We start from the raw sequence: 21,654 nt of genomic DNA on the forward strand, positions 1-21,654 counted from the left end.
GCTTGCTGGCCGGCCAGCAAATATTCAGAAAAGGCTAAATAGCAAACAGCTATACACAATTGTGCACACAGTTGCATACATCTCTCTCTCTCTCTCTCTCTCTCTCTCTCTCTCTCACACACACACACACACACACACACACACAGGGTGGGGGATAAAGACAAACCTGGGAATTCTAAAAGGTTTGGCAGTGAGCAAACAGAATTTTTCCTATTTAATAATTTAATCAGTTGAGGGAAAGAAAGAAAATGAACTAATAATTTAAATAATTAAGCAGACTTTACTGAGCTCTAAGTTTTATGCAATAATATAACATGAGGGTCATTTTGGCGTCAATGAAATTATGGAGAAAATGGAACTTCATAGGACTGGATAGTTGGTCCCATGGTTAAGAGTTCTTGCTACACTTCCAGAGGTCTTGGCAAACAAAAGAGATGAGGTTTAGTGCACAAATACATACTCAGCAAAACCAGGAGAGGACCAGGCATTTGTGTTGGTGCTGATAAGTGGAATCCATGGAGTAGTCAGTAAAAATGGAGGACTACAAACCCAATGAACATGACACTAAACATAAAAACCCAATAAACATGACACTGAACCAGAATAGCTTCATGGTAGACCTAGAGTCTGAGCGAATATTACAACCAAAGGGAAGTAGAAAAATCTTCTAGATAAATAAATGCGACAAAAACGAGGAGAAAGCAGTAGAAACAAGGAGAAATACGAATTTACCCTTTAGTCCTTGACCAGAAGCATTGAGTGTGCTAGCTGGTCTTGCTAAGGAGCGATCGGCTTATGACCATTAGGAGGCTGCACAGACAAGCTATAAATTCCAGAAGTGGCATGGAGGAGAAGTGTGGTGAGAAGGGGGAAAGCCATGTTATTGAAGTAGGGACAGAGGTCAGAAACATGGTGGATGCATAGGCACATGGTGGGGAAGAGGCTTCAGAGAAGGAGTAAAGAAACCTAATGTATCAGGGGAAACACATTTAGGTTCTGGCCAGAATCCCAGAGAAAGAGAATAAAGAAAGATGAGAAGGTTGCTCTTTCTGACTCAGACCTCAGAATGGCGGGGAGACCCACTGAAGTCATGATGTCATAGGGACTCTGCCAGTAGTGGGAATTATGGAAAGGAAAAGAAAAGTATCTTATTAAAAGAAAAATTATTCTGTCTGTCTCTTTAGTACAGTTTATGGTGAGTCTTTCTTCCTAGGGATGGCCCCTTGGCCCAGTGATGGATCTGGGCCAACTGGAATGGTATTTAGGCTTCCTGAATCCCAGATACCCTATTCTTTCAGCCAGCAGGAGCGTGTTCTTTATGGCTTCTCTAACAGCCTCACAAACTATATCCCTAAGTCATCAAACAGGGATGACCACACTGCAATGGCCACAAGGGACAAAGGGCAGCTGGCCTTTGCTACAGAGAACTTCTAGTTTATCTTTTCCAGAAGCTTCACATAGATTCAAGAGCAAACCCAGGTATCCCTGAAATTGTTATGATGCAACTTGAACTACACTGCTATCTTAAGAGCTGTTGTGAGTTACTGGTCTCTGAGCTGAGCAACTGCCATCTAGGAAAATTTAGCTGTGCCCTCTTGCAAAAGGATTGTCCCAGCTGGGCTTGTTGACTTTTGCACTCCTTCATGGAGGAACAGAAGCGTCCCAGACCATCACCTGATATCCCCCCATTCCCAACTGCTATATACAACTCACCTTCCTTGCAAGTGACCTTGGGGAGGAACCAAAGTATATAGACTGGGGGGGGGCGATAAAAGGAAGGATCTATCTATGCATCTATAAGGAAGCCAACAACCCTGCCAGGTAAATGCTTTTTAGGTGTTGCCTATTGGGGAAAGGAACACCTATACCCTTGTAAATAACCCCTTACCTAGGCTCTGTAAGGAAGCCCCAAATCCTAACTCAATGGTTCCTCCAAGTGAACTTTAATGGAATTTGTCTTTGGAACCTGAGAAGAAGAGGGTAGATGTTTATGTCTCTCCCCGGGAAAGAATTTTAGCAACAATAGTAAACAATTCCTTAGTCAATGTTCTGTTGCTATGAAGAGACACCATGACCCAGACATCTTTTATAAGAGAAAGCGTTTAGTTGGTGGCATGCTTATTGGGGGCTTCCTTATAGTTTCAGAGGTTTAGTCTATTCTCATCAAGGCAAGGAGCAAGACAGCAGGCAGAAAAGCACTGGAGAAACAGCTGAGATCCATAAACAGTGAGAACAGTCATGAGAAAGAAGTGGGGTGCCCTAGAGGAACCTTCAGAGAGATTCCTTGAACAAAGGGGGGTACACAAGTGAAAGCCTATATGTTCCTACCAGGTAGTGAGGAACTTTACACTATGAGATTTGGCTCTGCATGGTCTACATCACAGGAAGAACGGAGTAGTCAGGTACTGGGTAGGATCTAACTTAGGAGCTATAGAAACCACAGCCCAGAAACGGCGTCATAACTTCCAGAGAGAATACTTCAGGGAGTATGGCCTGATTCTTCCCTCCTGTGGCATCTGCCCCAGCAAGAGTGACAGGCTTCCTAAAGGAGCAGGCTTGAGTTCTAACATTATGATATACACAGCCTTGGACATCTGTGTTCAAGCTTTTATACAAACCTACATTTTTACTTGCTGTATTATGGCCTCAGGAGAAAAACTTTGGGCAAATAAAAGAAATCTATATTTGACTCCGAGAAACAGTCACACTACTATCCAAGGGACAATGATGATATTTTGTATCTCCACCAGCAAGGTGTGAATTTCCAAATCTCTGCTGCCATTGGCTGTCCATTTCATTACAGCATCCTAGAAGTTGTGAAATGGCCTTTCGCTGTGGTTTTGATTTCTGTTTTCTTAAGAATTAGTTGTGAAAAATATCTTTGCATATACTTTTTTGTTCCTTTACAAATATTCTACTAAGAACGCCTATTTGGACTCCTGTTTGTTTTAAGTTGCGCTGGTTATGTGGACTATTATCTGTTACTGAGTATAAGGGATGGCTCTGAGAATCTGACAAACTCTGTGGGTGGAAAGATTTATTGGGATCAAACTGCCAAGGCCATGAAGAACAGGGCAGAGAAAGGCACAAAATGGCAGAAAAGCAAGCAGATTTCATATGACAGTCAGCAGGGTGGGGGAATCTGTGCTGATACAGGCTCTCTAGATTGATCCTGAACTAGGTACCCTTGCCAGAAGTAGTTGATCTTTGGGGGATGGCTAAGGAGGTTCCTGATGAACAGAAAGCCTTTGTGCTTGTTTACCTGACAACAATCCTTATGTTTGTGCAGCCAGAGTCCTTCTGTTTAGACAATATTGTCAGCACTGCCATTTTGGGGAAAGGGAGCTTTGGACCTGACCCTCAGTTGTAAAAGTCACCTTAAATATATATCCTGACCATGAGGCCTTTGCAAAATACCCAACTTGCAACCATTTCCTATTTTCTGGTTTGTTATTTCATTTTCTTGATGTAAAAATGAGAAATTAAAACATAATGAGAATTAGTCAGGCTTGGTGGCACATGCCTTTAATCCCAGTACTCGGGAGGCAGAGACAGGTGGATCTCTGTGAGTTCAAGTCCAGCCTGGTCTACAGAGCGAGTTCCAGGACAGCCTCCAAAGCCATAGAGAAACCCTGTCTAGAAAAACAAAAAACAAACAAACAAAAAAAAAAGAAAGAAAAATAATGAGAATAAAATAAAACAAAAATTATCACAACTTTCTTGCTGGTAGGTTAAAAATACAAAGACTTAATCCTTTAGAAGTGGTTTTCCTTTTATTATCAATATTTACATTTTTGTTGTGCTGGTTGAAAAATTTGGGAGTACTAGTGTCTAAATCAAGGCAGGTGGCTTATCTCTTAAGAGTGTCATAGTACCCCAGGTGTTGGTGGTGCTTTTAATCCCAGCACTCGGGAGGCAGAGACGGCAGATCTCTGTGAGTTCGAGACCAGTCTGGTCTACAGAGCGAGTTCCAGGACAGACTCCAAAACAATACAGAGAAACCCTGTCTCGAAAACAAAACAAAACAAAACAAAACAAATAAAGAACAAAAAAAGAATTTCATAGTGCGAAGTCTTACGTGTAGGCCTATGTGAAGAGTTATTTCTTGACTTTCAGTTTGATGCCATTAATCTATATTTATCTTTTGTCACACTATCTTGCTGTAGCTTGTTAGTACATTTTGAAGTAAAACTTAGTCCTAAAACATTATTATTTCTGTCCAAGATTTCCTGAACAATTTGTGCCTCTGTGAATTTTAGGATCAGCTTCTTAATATTTGTAAAGTGAATGAATGGCTGAGATTTTAATAGGTTTAAATCTGTGGCAAATGAATGAGTAGTACAGTGATTGCATGAAACCGTTGGTAGGAGAAGTTTGAAATTTCTTTATTGTTAATGCACACAGCAAACCTGGTTTCACTTTCTGTAGTTTCAGTACTCAGAGTCAACTACAGTCTTTAAAAAATCATATTTAGAGAGAGGTGAACACATCACAAACTTTTACTTATTTGAGCACATCTCTATAAGCTTTAATTCCTTCATTATGAATATTTATTTTCAACATGTTACTGTGCCTAACTTCTTGTTTGAGATGAGGCCTCTTGTTTCCTGTAGTGTGTATCAGAAAAGATGGCTTCAGAGCTTCTGGGGAATTCTCCAGTCTTGAGGTAGATGCACTGGGATTGCAGATGCGTGCTATCTGTCTTTACTTGGGTTAGGGGATTTGAACTTAGGTCCTCCATGTTCAGCATGCACTTTGTACAGGGCATTTTCATTTTGGCATCAACTCTTGGAAATATTTTTCTAAGATTATAAGCATTCTGTTCTTTGTTCCCCTAAAAGTTGTTTATTCATCATCATCATCATCATCATCATCATCATCATTATTTTAGCTTTACATTTGCATTTCATCTGTAGTCCTGTCTGGAACACTTTACCTACTGATGTGAGGTTTATTTTCAATCTTTTTTTCCTTCTTTCCTGACATGAATATCCAAACACCAACCTCTTTATTCCACTTGACAGAAGACTTACATTCCTCCATTGAACTGGCTAACTTGTCAAAGAGAGGATGAGTTATTAGTGGATGCTGGTCATCCTCAGGATAGTCTGTTCCGCCAGTGTGAGGGCTTATTTCTAGCAGAATGGCACACTGCTGCTCACGGACACTTGTGGAAAGCCTTGATAGCAGCTAGAGTAACTCCCACCACTCATTCTTCTTACCAGGCTGGTTGGAAAGTGGACACTTCTCTTCACTTAGCATTTAGGATAAGGGCTGGAGAGGTGACTCACCACTGAAGAGTGTTGGCTGAGCAAGCATGAGGACCACAGCTCAAATCCCAGAATCCCCAATAGACTAGGCATGGCTGGTGTACACATTTTAACTCAAACACAGCAAACAAAGACAGGTGGGTCACTGGTCTCTCCTGGTTGCTACCCTGGTCAAAGGAGTGTAAGTTTCAAGCTTAGCAAGAGATGTAGTGGGTAGGGATGGGTAGTGATAGATGTGGACTAACAATGCTTATAGGCAGAGATTTCCTGCCCAGGCAATACTCCCAAATAAGCACACAAAAGCTTAGTATTAATTGTAAATACTTAACTGATAGCTCAGGCTTGTTACTAACTCTTACATTTAAATTAACTGGTATTTCTCATCTACCATCTGTCACGTCTCATGGCTTGTTACCTGTTTTCCTATGCATCTTGCTTCCTCTGTGTCTGCTGCTCCAACCTTCTTCATCCCAGCATTCTTAGTTTGGTTGTCCCACCTCTTCTTTCTACCTGTCTAGTGGCCAGTCAGCGTTTTATTAAGCCAATTTGAATGACAAATCTTTACAATGTACAAAAGGATTATTCCACAGCAGATGCCACCCTCTAGGCTCTGAGGGTGTACATGTGTGTGTACCTGCAAATACACACACACACACACCACACACACACTACCACATGCACTCACATATACATACAAATAAATCCAAAAACTGTGCATTAGTTCATCTGCTAAGAAGCTATATGAACAGTTAGAATCCGTAGATCCTCTGAGCTTAGAGGGAATTGATGTTCTCACTATTTGGAGTATTTAATTCCTGAGTACAGGATCCGCATTCATGTGAACCTGCTTTAAGCCCTTTCACCAGTGTTTAGTAATCTCAATAGATGCACACTGTATTTGCTGCTAGGCATGCACACAGGTAATATTCATGCATTTCACCTTCTTTGGATTGGGTTTACATAGTATTTATCATACTTCCCTTTCCTGTCTGCAAATGCTCACTAAGAAACGCAACTGATGCCTGGTGTGTACATGTTCATCTTGTATCTTGTCATCTTGCTGTAATCACTTTTGTCAATTTGTTGAGATTTTGACATAAGCAGTCGTGTCTAGGCAAGAAAAAATAGTTTTATATCTTCCTTTCTAGAGTGCATTCCTATTATTATTGTTATAGCTGTTTTGTCATGTGTGGCTAGAATTTGAAGTACTATGTTGAATTAAAAAGTGCCCAAAGTTAAAATTCTTGCTTTTTTTTTATCATCTTGGGGGAACTTTCTTCATTAAGTATGATGAGAGATTCTTCTGTGTGCACAGAGGTGTGGTACATAGTGGGGGGGCATGCGTGTGGGTGTGCTCCTATGGGTAGATGTCAGAGGCTAACTTGCACCTTGAGTTTTGAGACAAGGTCTCTCACAGAACCTAGGTAGGGCTTACCAATTAGGAGAGTCTGGCTGGGAAAAAGCCTCAGGGATCTGCTGTTTCTGATTGCTTAGCACTGGGATAACAAGTGTCTATCACCATACCTGGATTTTTACATTAGTGCTGGGGATTGAACTCTTCACTCTTTCATGGCTAGCACTTTACCCCCTGAGTTATATCTGTAGTGCATAGCTATATGCATTTTGCAGCTGCTGTTTATTGATACGAGGTAAGCCCACATCATTCTGAACTGCCTGAGAAGTTTCCTCATAGCCCCATGAACATGTGTTTCTCGACATGCTGATATTATACTGTAGGCATATTGATTTCTTTCTCAAATATTGAGCCATATCAAGTTAAATAAATCATTGTTGGTTAAAAAATAGCCACACTTACAAATTTTCATAGACAACACAGGGTTTAGTTTATTTTATTTTGTTAACAGTTTTTGAACCCAATTTCTTAAAAGCTGTTTGCCTGGAGTTTCTTGTGCTTAGTTGATGGGCATTTATTAGGGCAACACTGGGCTTCTGATTTGTGGTGACATCCTATCTCTTATTCCTTGGAAGATATTGACTAAAGCTGATGCCAAAACTTGAGCTACTTGGTAGACTTCCCAGTAAGCAATTTGAGTCTGGAAATTATTTGGGGGGGGGGAGTTTTTAAATTATAACTTGAATTTCTCTGATGCTTGATTGCTACTTTGATCATCTAATTCATCTTGATTGAATTTTAATCATTTGTATGTAGCTCCTTGGCAACTGGCTCACTTTTTCTACATTGTTGAATTTAAGAGGGTTGGATTTATTCTTTGTTAATGGCAGTAATATTTGATGTGAGGCCCTCTCCTCCAACTTTTATGCTTGTAACCTTTATTTTCTTTTTACAAGATTTGCATACATTTTTTCATTTTACAAATTTGTGTGTGTGTGCGCGTGTGTGTGTGTGTGTGTGTGTGTATGTGCACGTACATGGCTGCAGGTACACCTTTCCATGTGATAAATGTGACAAAGTCCTCACTAACTCCACCCACCCCCTTTTAGAGAGGGTCTCTTACTGGAGTAGAGCCCACCACTTAGGTTAGAAGTTTAGAAAGAAAACCTACACTAGGTCTTTGCCAATGCTGATTGATTAGTTAATGAGAAATTCAGTAATAATGGGAGAGGTTGGGATGTTGAAAGAGAGTTCAATTATAATTTATTGGGTTAATTTTAGCCTTCATACTAGCCTTTCTTTGCCCACTTTTGTGTCTGAATCAACATCCTGTGACTCTCAGACCAATAGCTTTCACCAACACAAAGGCTAATAGTGTCTGTAGTTACCATCATGACTTCCTTTGTTCTAGTACTTTAAAATTTCACTGAACCACAGCCACGTTGGAACGTAGACTTTAGAGTAACCTGAGTCTGTGTTCCCAGGCTATGGACATTCACCACTGACTCTAGAAGCCAAGAAGTCGAGGCAGCAGGAGCTTGAAGCAGCTGGTCAGTTATGTCAGCAGTAGAAGAGAGTGCCGAACGCGAATGCAGGCATTCCAGGGCTTGACTTGTTTCCTCCACGTTGTTCAGTCCAGTATCTCATGCCTGGGGAATATTGCTTTATTAACTTTTCCTGGAGAGATGCAAACAGAAGCATTTCATCCCAGATGGGCACCAGTGACAGGCCACACCGAGAGTCCCAAACTCAGTGGTAGTTCTGCCGCCAGTATCTGAATAAAGCCTCCATTGTGTTTAAAAACAAACAAACAAAACAAACAGAAAACTTATTCCTGGTCAGACCAGTGAGTCTCTGAACAGATCCAGGCCCACATTCTGTTGTGCCCAAATTCTGAACCCCAAAATCACCAAGAGGCCCACTCCGATGCAAAAGCAAAGAGTCTTTTATTGTAGTTGTTTAATGAGCCAACCCCATTAGCTCAGGCCTTTCATCCATCTACCACAGCAGATGACTGGAGAAAAAACCCCGAGAAACCACAAGGCAGGGGTCTTACAGGGCAGCATAAAGGGAGTGTCTAGGGGTATGCAGCAGTCTCAGGATTGGTGCTCTTCTAGGCTTGGACGACCTGCCCTGTGTTGATTGGTTAACTGGTTGTTATGATCCCATAGGCCCTCCCAAAGTGGTTGCTATGCTCTGTATATCATTGTTGTGCACTTGTCCATAAAGCACACCCAGAGCCGTGAAGCACAGCCCTGCCAACTAACTTCTTATTAGTTCCTTGCCACAAGAAGGGTATCTGACCCCTAGTGACCAAGACAGGAGGAGCAAGGTCAGGCGAGCACATGTTAGCCTTTCAAGGCTGCTAAAATTGGTGGGGAGGGCTGGTCCCTTCACTCTTGTTTCCAATTAAAGAGGTCTGCCAGAGTCAATTTATAGGTGTATAAACAGGGTCAGTCTTCTTGCTGTGGGGAGGACGAGGGGAGGGGGAGGGAGGGAGAGAGGGAGAAGAAGAGAACACCACTCTGGTGTTATAAAAGCTCTGCTCTACTTAATGGAGGGCCTTACTTATATCATATTAATTATCTTCTTTAAGATTCTGTCGCCAAGTCAGGAATCTTATTTTGGAGAGTGGTGACTCAATAAGTGATCCAGGGGGCACAAGTCGTCCATCTCTACTTTCTGGAAATGATTTTGCCTTTGATTTAACAGTAGGTCCAAGGGACTAGGAGTCAGACAGAGACCCAGTAGGCAGAGATAGGGCAAAGAGGCAACAATGTGTTTAGAACAAGGGTTAGAAACCTTGGAGGCCACCTACATAGATGGGCCCCTTCCTGAAGTCTGTTTGGACTCCTGCTGTTTCCCTGGTAACACTAGAAAGGTAAGGGACAGTTGGCAACCCTCCTTAGAATGTAAATTATCAAATGAAAAGGTACAGGTTTCAGGCTGTGTTGAAGCCCTTTAAGGGAATGCCACTCATTCCAAGTCAAAAACCTGGTCCTAGTTGGAGATGTGACATTGCCTCTTCCCTTAACAGATGATCTCCTTGGGCCCATCAATCACCTACCCAGAAGACTGCTGAAGGGACCAGCCCCCTGCTTCTGTAGCCATAACAGGCTACAGAAAAGACTCAACATGTGATTGCCTGACCTTACCTCCCCTGCCCTAGTCACTAGGAGGTCAGATACCCTCCTCCTGACAAGGAACCAATCAGAAGCTACCTGCTCTGAGTGTACTTTATGGTACAAGTACACAACAGTGATGTGCAGAACATAGCAACCGCCCTGGGAGGGCCTACAGGCCATAACAACCAGTTGGCCAATCAACACAGGACAGGTCTTCCAAGCCCAGAAGCTCACCAATCCTGAGATTGTTGTGTACCCCTAGACACACCCTTTCATCTACCCAATATATTCCCTGCTTCACAGCTTCTCCGGGTCCTTCTCCAGTCATTGGCTGTGATGAATGGACAAGGGCCCCGAGCTAATGGTGTTAGCTCATGAAACAATAAGAAACTCTTTGCTTTTGCATCAGAATGGGTCTCTTGGTGATTTGGGGGCTTCAGAATTTGGGCTCAACACTGCATCACAGGCACTCTGATTCACCTGAAGATATGCTAAGGGGAGTGTAGGAACAATTGTCCTCTTAATGAGATAATGTCCTTATCTGGCCCAGAAATGCCACCACTTCTAGAGCCTTTGTTGGGATACTGATGAAGCCGAGCTTTCTCACCAGTTCTATTAAACTCCAGCTTTCCTTCTGCCGTGCGGCTGCTCTCCAGCTTCTATTGCAAAAAAGGACAGCTTTCTCCCTCTCTCCTCTATGTCCTTCCACTAAAGTTTCTCACCATTAGTACAAAGCTGCGAGGGAAACCTGTAAGCCAGAGCACTGCGAAACCACCAAACTGGACCACTCCATAGGATAGAAAGACAGTTTATTTGGGGAAACAAACTGCCCAGCTGTCTCTGGAGCCGGACACCTGCAGCCTGCAGGGCGTTGGGTGGGGAGCCTTGCTAATCTATTGGGAAGTTAGCAGTGGGAGGGGGCGGTGGAACAGACAGACTTGGGGGTTAACATGGGAACTTTCATCAGTTGCAGGCTGCTTGTTTTCATCAGGAATTGGTTGCCCCTGGTGAGGTGGTTGACTATTGGGGCAAGTAGGGCTGTAGAGTATAAGACGTTTTGCTATTCACTGACTTTCAAAGAGAGAGAAACAACGGAGGACACTGGAACATGCCTGCTGAACCACTCCACCAAATCAGCTACGAGTAGGTGGGTATAGTTTTTAAGGTAAGTTTTTATAGTTTTCACAGTCTCCCATTACCTCGAGGTTCTATGGATTCTGTTAAATAAAGGCCACATAATTAGGTGTCCTGCTCTCCTACTCTATGCCTTATTCCCTTGAGATAATCTATCACTAAGCCTAGAGCTAGGCTGGTGGCCAGCAAGCCACAGAGAACCTCTGGCTTCCATTATCCACAGAACAGGGATTACAGGCAGATTCGCCATCGCACCTGGGATGTTGTATCCATGCTGGAGATAGAAGCTAAGATCCTTGAACTTGCACAACAAATACCCGTCCTCACTGAGCCGTCTCCCCCATCCAGCCAAAAGCTTTTGAGTACTGTCTAACCTTCTAACTTTAGAGAAAATAATATTTTAGATCTATACATTGGCCTTGTGACACTTGAATTTTCTTTTCCAGAGTCACTCTTTCTTCCCTGTGAACCACCATTTCTTTCCAGCACCAATTTTGCTTTAACAGTAATCATTGTCGACAAGCAGAAATGGTGATTTCAGGTGACTTTGATCTTTGGCAATGCTGTAATTGGTCTACATGATACAATCAATAGGCTGAATCATTAGTTTATATGATTAACTTATTCATTTTGTAGTCACTTTAATTTAATCACCGTAAAGCTTTTGATGGAAAACACATTAATATTCTGGGAGTGATAACACAGAAAAAGTCCTAGTTGTCAGAAAAGCTGTTTTTTTTTTGAAGAACAAAAGAAAGAAATGTGTAATGGAATTATGTCAGATCACATCAGGACAGCCAGTTGGTGGAACTGGAGGCCTGCTGAGATGCAAGGACTTGCCTTTTCTCCCAGTCTGGTCTATCCTTGTCTGAGACCCTGTAAGGTGAATCCATGTGTAAAACTGAATTAGCCATGAAAAGCTAGGGTTGTAGCTCACCCATCATAAATAAATATGTCCTAAAGAGACACATTAGCTGTCAGACTATTAAAACAATAGACCCTAACAAATTGTAATTTTCCTGGGTTCTTATGCTGGGAGAAAAGCCTGGACCTGCCAGAAAGGAAACTTTTCTCTTTCAGGGAAGAAATTTTCAACTTTACAGAGATAGATCAGTGGTGGGTGGGACTACTCCTTGACAACCGCTGTTCATATGTGCATATTCCTAGCCATACACATATAATTTATGTGGCTACATATGGACCATATATAGAACATAAACATACTTACACATATTTAGACCACATACATATATACATATATGTACATATACACAACATACATATATACATATGTCCATATATAAAACATACATGTATACATATATGTACATGTATAATATACATATATAGTCTGTATATATAGACCATATGCATATATAGATAGAACATATACATATATACACATACATAACACACACACACACACACAAACACACACACACACACGTAGACCACAGTTCTAGGACAGCCAACGTTGCACAAAAAATCCCTGTCTAGAAAAAAAGAACTCACCCAGTAGTTTAGAGTGTTGGCCACTGAACCCTCAAGATCTGGAATTACAGGGATGAACCACCATGTCTGGCTTTTTAATTTGGGCTCTAGGCATCAAACTCAGATTCTTGTGCTTAACTGGTAAGTGCTGTTCTTAATGAGGCTCCTCCTGCTCAGCCCCATCCATCCCTCAGCTGTAGCTGAACTGGGTCATCTTAAGGGAGTCACCTTCTGGACAAACGCTATGTGAGGTTTTTCAGACCCTCTCACACTCTATCCATGGGGCATTTTATACTATGAGGATTGGACAGAGCCTTCTGTCAGCAGTCAAATGGGCCATATTCCATAATAAGTTGTTGGTTCTCACATACATCCAGCTGCACCTGGGAGGACTGGAGTGTGCTAAGAAGTGATGGTACAGGAGGGCTTGGAATGGAGTCCCATGTCGGAAACCCCAGGTGAAGTCACCTGTCATCTGCTCTTGGCAATGCTGGAGTGAAGTCAGAAGAATGAGAACACATCAAAATCCAATCTCTCTACTTGGACCCATGATCCCAGGGACCCTCAGTCTGAGGGACCCTCTCATTGTCCCTCGGATTGAGGTTTCTCAGTGAGAATTGGGGGTGTGGAATGGCCATCACCTACTGATGTGGGAAGTCCTGTGATCATGTCAATAAAGCACTGTTGGGCCAATAGGAATCTAGATAGGTGGGACTAGGAGTCCAGGAGGACTCTGGGAAGGAGAAACAAGAGAGAGTCAAGATGTAACGCCATGGGGTAGGAAGCTCGGAAACCTCTCCAGTAAGAGAAATACTTAGATTAACAATTATGGGGTAAATACTTAAGTCAGAGCTAGCCAGTAAGAAACAAGCAAGGCCAACAGCTTCATAATTAATATAGCCTCCTGTGTGTTTATTTGGGACTCATGTGGTTCTAGAACCAGGCTGGCGGGAAGGTTTCTCTCAAGGAAAAGGTTTCCCTTTACAACCTACTGATGCAGTCTTTGTGCACTATATAATCTTCAATGGGATCTGCCCAGGCTGAGGGGACTGGCATGCAGTAGGTGTCCAGACAAGCATGCTGACCATCCCCCTGGATGGAGGTAGTGAGGCTACAAGAGAGGACAAAACTATGTGGTGAGTAGCATTATCTTAACATGTCACCCAGCCACAGCAGGCAGCCTCAGGGTCATAATGGGAACAGAGCACCTCACCTAGATGGTGGCCGACATCAGCTGAAGCCTAGAAAGAAAATGTGGATCCATCCCCTTCTCCACACTGCCACAAAGCTGCAAAAACTCTCCTGCCTCATAAGCTTGGGCACCTTCTGGTGGGTTGGTGATCTCAGAGGAGAGGGGAAGCCTCAGGAACTCAACTTTGTATTGAAAGAAAAGTTAGCAGTCAGAGGCATCTCACCGATGAATTTATTGCACCCAGTTTTAAATGATGATCTAGGAAGGAGTGTTTTCAGCATTAGGTAGGAGTTGGTAATTTGAGCAGAGGAAGAGTGTCCTTCTTCAGACTGGTCTCTTGAAACTTAACAAGCCTTGGTCAGAATGTACATAAGATAGAAAAGATCCTTGCAATGGGTCCTTCTGTTTCTACATGAAGAAGCTACCTAGATGGAGGTCACAGACACATCTAATCCCCTGCTTGTTTACTGTGGTCATCATTTCTGGGTAGAAACACTGATATTTGATCTCACAAGAAAGAATAGCCCAATGTGTTGCCTTCTTCTCATCCAGAGGCATTTCTAGTTTATAGACACATGGGAAACAGAAATCAGATCTGAGATGAATTTATCTGTCTTTGATACTTGCTTGGGGTTTCAGAGGGTGAGTTCAAGACCATCATGGTAGAGAGCCTGGCTGCAGGCAGGCAGACATGGTGTTGGAGCAGTAGCTGGGAGATTAAAATCCAATCCATAGGCAGGAGGGAGAGAGAAAGTCTGATGTGGGCTTTTGAAACCTCAAACCCCATTTGAAACCCCAGTGACATATCTCCTCCAGGAAGGCCACACCTGCTAATCCTTCCTAAACAGCCCATGAACTGGGAACAAAACATTTAAATATATGAGCCTGTGGGACCCAATTGCATTCAAACCACCACACCATCGGATAATGCTGTGTGGCAGTTTTCTCCAAGATAAAGCCATCCAACCTGGAGAATGTCCTAGGGAGAGGCTAAGCATTCCACTCCATAGGGATCTCATTAAGCTTAGGAAATAAACAATAGAAAGGCCCCAAGAAGTCTTCCAACCAGACCAGGTTCACTAGGCCCCTCCCTCCTTATATAAGCAGTGAAGACAGCTGAGAGACACTCTCACAAAAAGAATGCTCTCCAACCTGTTGGACTACCTGAAGATTGTTCAGTGAGGTATAGATTCCCAGCTGTCATAGCCATCAGCCATGCTGAGGTGGGTTCTGGTCACCCACACTGGGGTGGGTTTTGGTCAGCCATGTTGGGGTAGGTTTTTGGTGACAAATCTCTCTTTGAGTCATTTCTGCTACTGCAAGAGAGCATCCAGCCATACTTATATAAGTAGCCCCAGTAAAACTAATGAGTCCTCCAAGTTGGAGTTTGGAGGTAGCCTTAGTTTGGTCTGTTGTCAGTTCTCCATCTGGGGTGAACATCTCCCTAGGAAAACAGATTTGTTTACATTTCCCTAGGAATGGTTTTGCCCAATAAATAGGCAAAATTGGAAAGTTCTAAAAACACACAGATCACTACATGTTCATGGCAATGTGGCTTCAGAAATAGTAATCTAACAAATAATGTTACCAGAGTTAGGATCACAGCCTATGCCATGGAAACTCTAAACTAGGCTTGGCTATCTAACCCAGTAAGCCAATGAAAAGGAACCAAATTAATAGTAAAAGAAGAAAATGGAAGGTCAAAGAGATCCAGGAGAGTCTCCATTCCCACTCAAGAATATCATCCAGGTCTTGGTGTGAAGTCCAGGTTTAATTAGAGTGGTAAAGGGTATGCATGGCTGAGCATTCTTGGTCAAGGTGTGGGGCTGTGTATCACTGTGTTGGCTCCACTCTCTCCTGCAAAATGGTTGACAAGTCGTCAAAACTATATGAAATCTCTTCTTGGAGATGGTTACTCCTCTGGCTGGCACCAGGTTTTAACTTTTTCTTTCTCAGCATGAGATATCTAGAGGAAGTTTCAATTCCTTGGGGTGTCTTGTTTAATGTTTGGATAGAGTGGATGGGATGCAAGTGTCTCCAGAATGTTCTTATTCCCGATTGACAGACAGGTACAGTAATGGTTGTTCTTTCCTTCCTCTTCTGATTCTCACAGTGGTCTTGTACTGTAAAATGTAGCACCATTCGGCTCTGCTTCTTTCATCACCAGTGGAACAGGCATCCAGCTCTGTCTCATGAGCCCAGGAAGTGACACCAAAGTCAGGAGTGTGGCTTCACAGCTCTGATAGGGCCACCAGTTTTAACACCTTCGCCCTCAGCTGCAAGGTCATCATTTTTCAGTGCTCCAGGGAACATTGACTGAAATGTCAGTTCTAGAATTAGCTACAAAGAGATGCAGATAACAGCTCTGAACGGTGGGTGTTAGGTTTGAGCTAGGGGGGTCGTCAGACCACACCCCTGTGCTCTCACAGATAGCAGGAAGCACTCTTTGGATAAATGTCTGAATCTGTAATGGGCACTAGGACTCTAGGAAAGAAATACTAAAATACCAGACTACCCTGTAGCCCTTCATGTATTTGGCATTGTCAGTAGTTGATTCCAGGATCCCTGCTGCTATAGGAAAGCCCATCTATGAATCTGTGAACCGATTCATCAGGGGTCCTTATTCCAGAATGAGTGGGTCCAAGGTACTCAGTCCTCTGGCCTCAAAGGATGAAGACACATCCCCAACAAGCATGTATATATATATATATATATATATATATATATATACACCTTGATTAAACCTGCCACTGTCCACACTTTCCTCATATCCTCCAAATCACATGTTTACAAGATTGTTTTGTGTTTTTTTTTCATTTTGTTTTGTTTCATTCCAGCACTGTCCATGAAGCTGGAATGTTAATTCTCTACCCAGGTCAGAGAATCTATTCTCTTGACCAAAAGGAGTTTTCCCTTAATGGTCCTTCACTGCTCCTCTGTCAGGGTGGTTCCTAATCCAATATGAACTGTATGCTTTAAGAGGGCAAATTTGGGCTTGGGGAAATAGGCTTAGTGGGTGAAATCATTTTCCGTTTAAGCATGAGGATGTGAGTTTGGATTCCCAGGGCTCACACAAAAGCCAGATGGCCCTACTAGGAAATGGGAATTGGAGACAAGAAACTCTCAGAAGAAAGCTCACTGACCAGCTAGTCAGGCAAAGTGTGGATAAGAGCCCCTGTGCCGAACACAGCTGACGGTAAGGACTTATAGCTGAAGTTGTCCTCTCATGTCCACACAAATCTCACATCACACACACACCGCTGGTAGTCACACATAAGTGCATGTGCACAATTGAACACATATACACAGGAAGGAAAGAAAAGAGAAAAGAAAATAAAAGGGGAAATTTGGAAACTACGACTCCACCAGAGAACTTAGTTAGGGGTTGCCTGCAAACCATCTACCAGCCCAGGGAGGGACCCGTGACCCATCTTCCCAATGGACCAGATGCTTACACCTTGGGTTTGAACTTTCAGCCTCAGGGATTATCACAAACATTCTAGCCAGCTCGACAGACAGAAAAAGTTAAGAAACAGCGAGAAAGTTGATATAAATATAGAGGGATTGGGCAATGATTGCATGTGGGATATCTGTCTAATGTCATTTGAGGCAGAGATTAAAATGTATATCACAAAGGAATGCCATCTAATAACAGAGAAAAATAACCTAAATGAAAAAAAATGAGCTTAAATGTGGCCAAATAGTCACAAATATAAAGAAAAAAAAGCCTGTGCCTGCGAGGGGAGGCCTTGGGGAGAGAGCTCAGTCACACCCGTGATGAAAGAACAAATTTTAACCCACACCACAAGCCAGCTTCCCAACCAAGCTAGATGCATCTGTAATTGAGCTACATAATCCCCCACACAGCCCAGCATGGTGGCTTTCTTAGACACTGCTGGGAGAGTGAGAATTGGTAGAACTTTCCTAGAAAACAGCTAGGTTAAAAGTGGTAGAAATTTAACTTTTTTTGTTAACATTTCTGTTTCTGAGAATTTCAAATAGAATATAATCTTGGTTCTATAGTATTACAAGGCAGGGTCCCTCACACATGTGGCTGTTCAGGAGGTGAAGGGAAACTAAAACACTCTCTAAGGTGCCTTGTATCCAAGTTTACACAGCCTACAAGCCAGAACCAGCCCAAAAGACTAGGTGAGCAGGGCTCACACATCTGGGCACAGTGCTTGAGAATCCAACAAAGGCTTTCATGCTGCGGTTTGAATATGTCCACCCAAAGCATGTATCAGAGCTTAATGTTCAGTGTAATAGTGGGTTACTAACGGAGTTAGGGCCAGATCCTGGACTCCAACAGCCAGTAACCTTCACAGTCCATCTTCAGGGTCCTGAAAGGGGGTTTAAGATTAATACTTATTTATTTTTACTTTATTACTTCTATATTAGATCTGTCGCATGTTCAGAAATGTAATACTATGGTTAACTTAGTGTATTTTATGTATGTGACTGTTTTTCTGGCATGCATGTATGTATGCACAATTCATGTGTGCCTGGTCCCTGAGGAGGTCATAAGAGGGCATTAGACCTCCTAGAACTGGAGCTAAAGGTAGTTGTGAGCCACCATGTGGGTGCTGAGAATCAAACCTGGGTCCTCTGTAAGAAGCAGCTTGTGCTCTTAACCTCTGAGGCGGTATTCCAGATCCGAGGTTTAAATTGAAATAGAAGGCAAGGAGCCTTCTATTAACTAAGCAGCCTTGATCATGGGGTGATCCAAACTCTCTTGCAAGGGGCTTTGACAAGTTATTAAAACTGTATGAAATCTCTTCCTGTAAGACAAGCTCCCCTTCTGGCTGGCATTGGGCTTCAGGCTTTACACAGAGGTGTTTCCTCAGAATACCTTTGTTCCTACTGGGAAAGAGGAAATTATTTTCTTCAGTGGTGTAGCCACTCGTGAGTTTCACATGCTTCCATAAATACCTTTCCACCCAGGGTGATAGAAACAATCTAAGATCACTGGGACATGGAGAAACACACACACACACACACACACACACACACACACACACACACGAGGGGAATTTGGGGGAAGACAAAGAGATTCAATATCAGTAGGAGAGGGATAAAAGAAGATAATGGGCTATCTATGATCAAAAGCTACTAGCTACTGTATACACATATGAAATTGCCAATGAGTAAATCAACAAAAAAATTTAAAGAATATCTTTATTCCTGCCATCATTATTATAAGGTGGAACCTGATGGAAGTGTTGAATCACGAGGTTTCTATCCACTTTTCTGAACACACAAATGTCAACTATAAGAAGGCTCAGGGCAATGAGTTTTGTCTCTTCTGCCGTAGACAGACATGCTTATTCTAAATTCCCAGTACTCTGCTAAGTGGCACAAAATGGCCTGAGATGCATAGTCAATACTTTTTCCTATTAAAACTAATCCAATCTTAAAACCAGTCATAGTGGCATGCACCTACAATCCTAGTGCTCTGGGGACAGAGAGAGGAGGATCCCTGTAGGATGCTTGACAGTCGGTCTAACAGAATCAGTGATCTCTGGGTTCCGTAAAAGACCTTGACTCAGAAAATTAAGTAGAAAGTGACTGAGGCAGATATCTAGAATCAGCGTCTGGTCCCCACACACATGTGTACATATAGGTACCTGCACTTATACTTAGACGCACGCGCACACACACACACACACACACACACACACACATGTGCGCGCACGCACACACACCATCCTTATGCACTGACCCTTCTCTCAGTGAAGCTATGCTGCCCATTGTGAGCCATTTATGCATGTCCAATTATGGATCATAAACTTTCCAGTTACAAGAGCTTGGTGCTCCTCATAAGTTAGATCTTATTATGGAGTCCGGTTGTAAATGAATCATCAGAAAAACACCTATTGAAAGCATCACCCCCATTCCTCTAAATGGGGACTCTATTCTCGGAGGACCTCCAGCATCGAGAAGACATTCAGAAAGACAATGAGGTTGGTGACAAATGCAAGCAATTTACTTCCAGGGGATTCTCATCGATTGTAGTAGTTGCATTAGAGCAATGTTTACCCAAGCTATTTATTTCAGCCTGAGGTGCGGGGATTTTTTCATTTTCCTAGTGAATGAGACTGCCAGTGGTGGAACCAGAGGAAAATATACAACCAGAAGTCAGTCAGATCATGACCTCAGCCATGAACCTCCCCTGCCAGTGTGGGGGGAACTTAAGTTCAGCCAACAGAGGGAGCATGGGCCATGCTTGTAGAAATGTTGAAGGTTGTTTGTGTTTGGCTCTCACCGCTTGGCTGTTTTTCATTGATTAACACTATTTTGCAATGATTTCAGGCTTCCAGAAGGAATATGAAGAGAAGCAGACTTCTTTCTTCTTTCACTGCCTTCTTTTCATTAGCATCTCCGTAACTGTAGTTCACTGGCCAAAACTAAGGAATTAACTTTATCTTGGCACTATGTGCTAAACTACAGATGTTATCAGATTTTCCCATTTTGTGCGTGAGTGGTCATTCTTCTGGGTGTTTTGTTTGTTTGGTGTTGTGTATGTGTGTGTGTGTGTGTGGCATGTGTGTGTGTGTGTGTGTGTGTGTGTGTGTGTGTATAGATGCATTCACCCATGCACAAGAATGTGGAAACCAGAGACCAGAGGTTGACATCAAGATTTCTGTCTTCTGACGCTCTTCACTGTATTTTGTTTATACAATCTTTATTTGAACACAGTCTTCTCAATTCCATCTAGAGTTTCTGACCAATGAGTACCCTAGATCATTCTGGTTTTGCCCCCCCCACAAAGCTGAGGTTATAGGTGTGTACTGCCACACCTAGTTTTTATGTGACTAATGATGGTCTGAATACTGCCTCATGTCTGAACAGCGAGCACTTTACCAGCTGAGTCCTCTTCTGTCTCCCAAGCCTTCTGTTCTATAACAAGAACCAACCCATGCCATGTTGCATTTAAATCTCACTGTTTATCCTCTCCCCAGCAACTGTTTATCTATCTCTGTTATTTCCCATGACCTTGACCTCTTTGAAGCATACTGCTCAGGTATGTGTAGAGAATGTAGCGGGTATGGCTTGCCTGGTGCCTTGTCTTGAAGGTACTTTCTCATAGAACCCTGCTGGGCATCAACATGACTTGGTGCTGGGGATGTGAGTGCTGATCCCTTGTCTAAGGTAACTTCACTGTGATTTCCTACTGTAAAGCTACCCTATTTATCTTCCTATGCTATTTCAATAGCTCTCAATTGAAGATACAAAAAAAATGTCTTACCACAAAGAGAATTAGCTTATTCTTGCAAAATATGGGTAACACTGACCTGGGGACATGGGTTCATTACCCCAAAAGACAGGCTCTACTGCAGAAATGTTTATGTGAGATTTTATTAGTTACAGACCAAAGAAAGTCATAGGTCATTTATCAAATATATTGATAGGGACCATATTGTAGGTGAGCTACAGCAAAGCAGACAGACAGACAGACAGACAGACAGACAGACACACACACACACACACACACACACACACACACACACAAGGGCTCACCAGTACTGCTAGGGGTTTGCTAAGAATGTGTTTTAAAGGTCTTGATAGTTACAAGGATGTCAGGTCAGACACAGGGGCAGGCAATGAACAGCTTTCAGAGGGACTAAAAGCAGCCCAGGATAATTGGGGTCTGGTCTGTAGCATCTGACTTTCCAGAATCATGAGTTTCCATTATTTGGCCTTATAGCATTTTAAACAAAGTTGTGGCTTTTCTTTTGGGGGGCAGAAATCAGTTTACTCAACCAAGGGCAATTTTGTTTCCCAAGGTATGCATATAAGTGCTATGCAGGCTCCTGAATTTAGCAGGGGGAACTCTGTGGACAATGCATACATTTTACAGCAGTCCTATCAGAAGACTTCTGTGCCCAACATGGTAATTAATCACTTCTCAGGAGATAATTTCGGCCTGTGTAAATTCCTTGTGTCTCCAAAGAGTTCCACCCATTAATTTTAGCATCCTTCGATTGCCTGGAGCCATCACACCAGTGGTGTGCTAATGGTGATTTTCTAACTCATTCATTTCTTTTCATTTATTAAGTCTGTCTTACATTTTAAATTAGCTTTTCATGG

The sequence above is a fragment of the Mesocricetus auratus genome, unplaced genomic scaffold (assembly GCF_017639785.1).
Source record: "Mesocricetus auratus isolate SY011 unplaced genomic scaffold, BCM_Maur_2.0 Super-Scaffold_100021, whole genome shotgun sequence".
Lineage (NCBI taxonomy): Eukaryota > Metazoa > Chordata > Mammalia > Rodentia > Cricetidae > Mesocricetus > Mesocricetus auratus.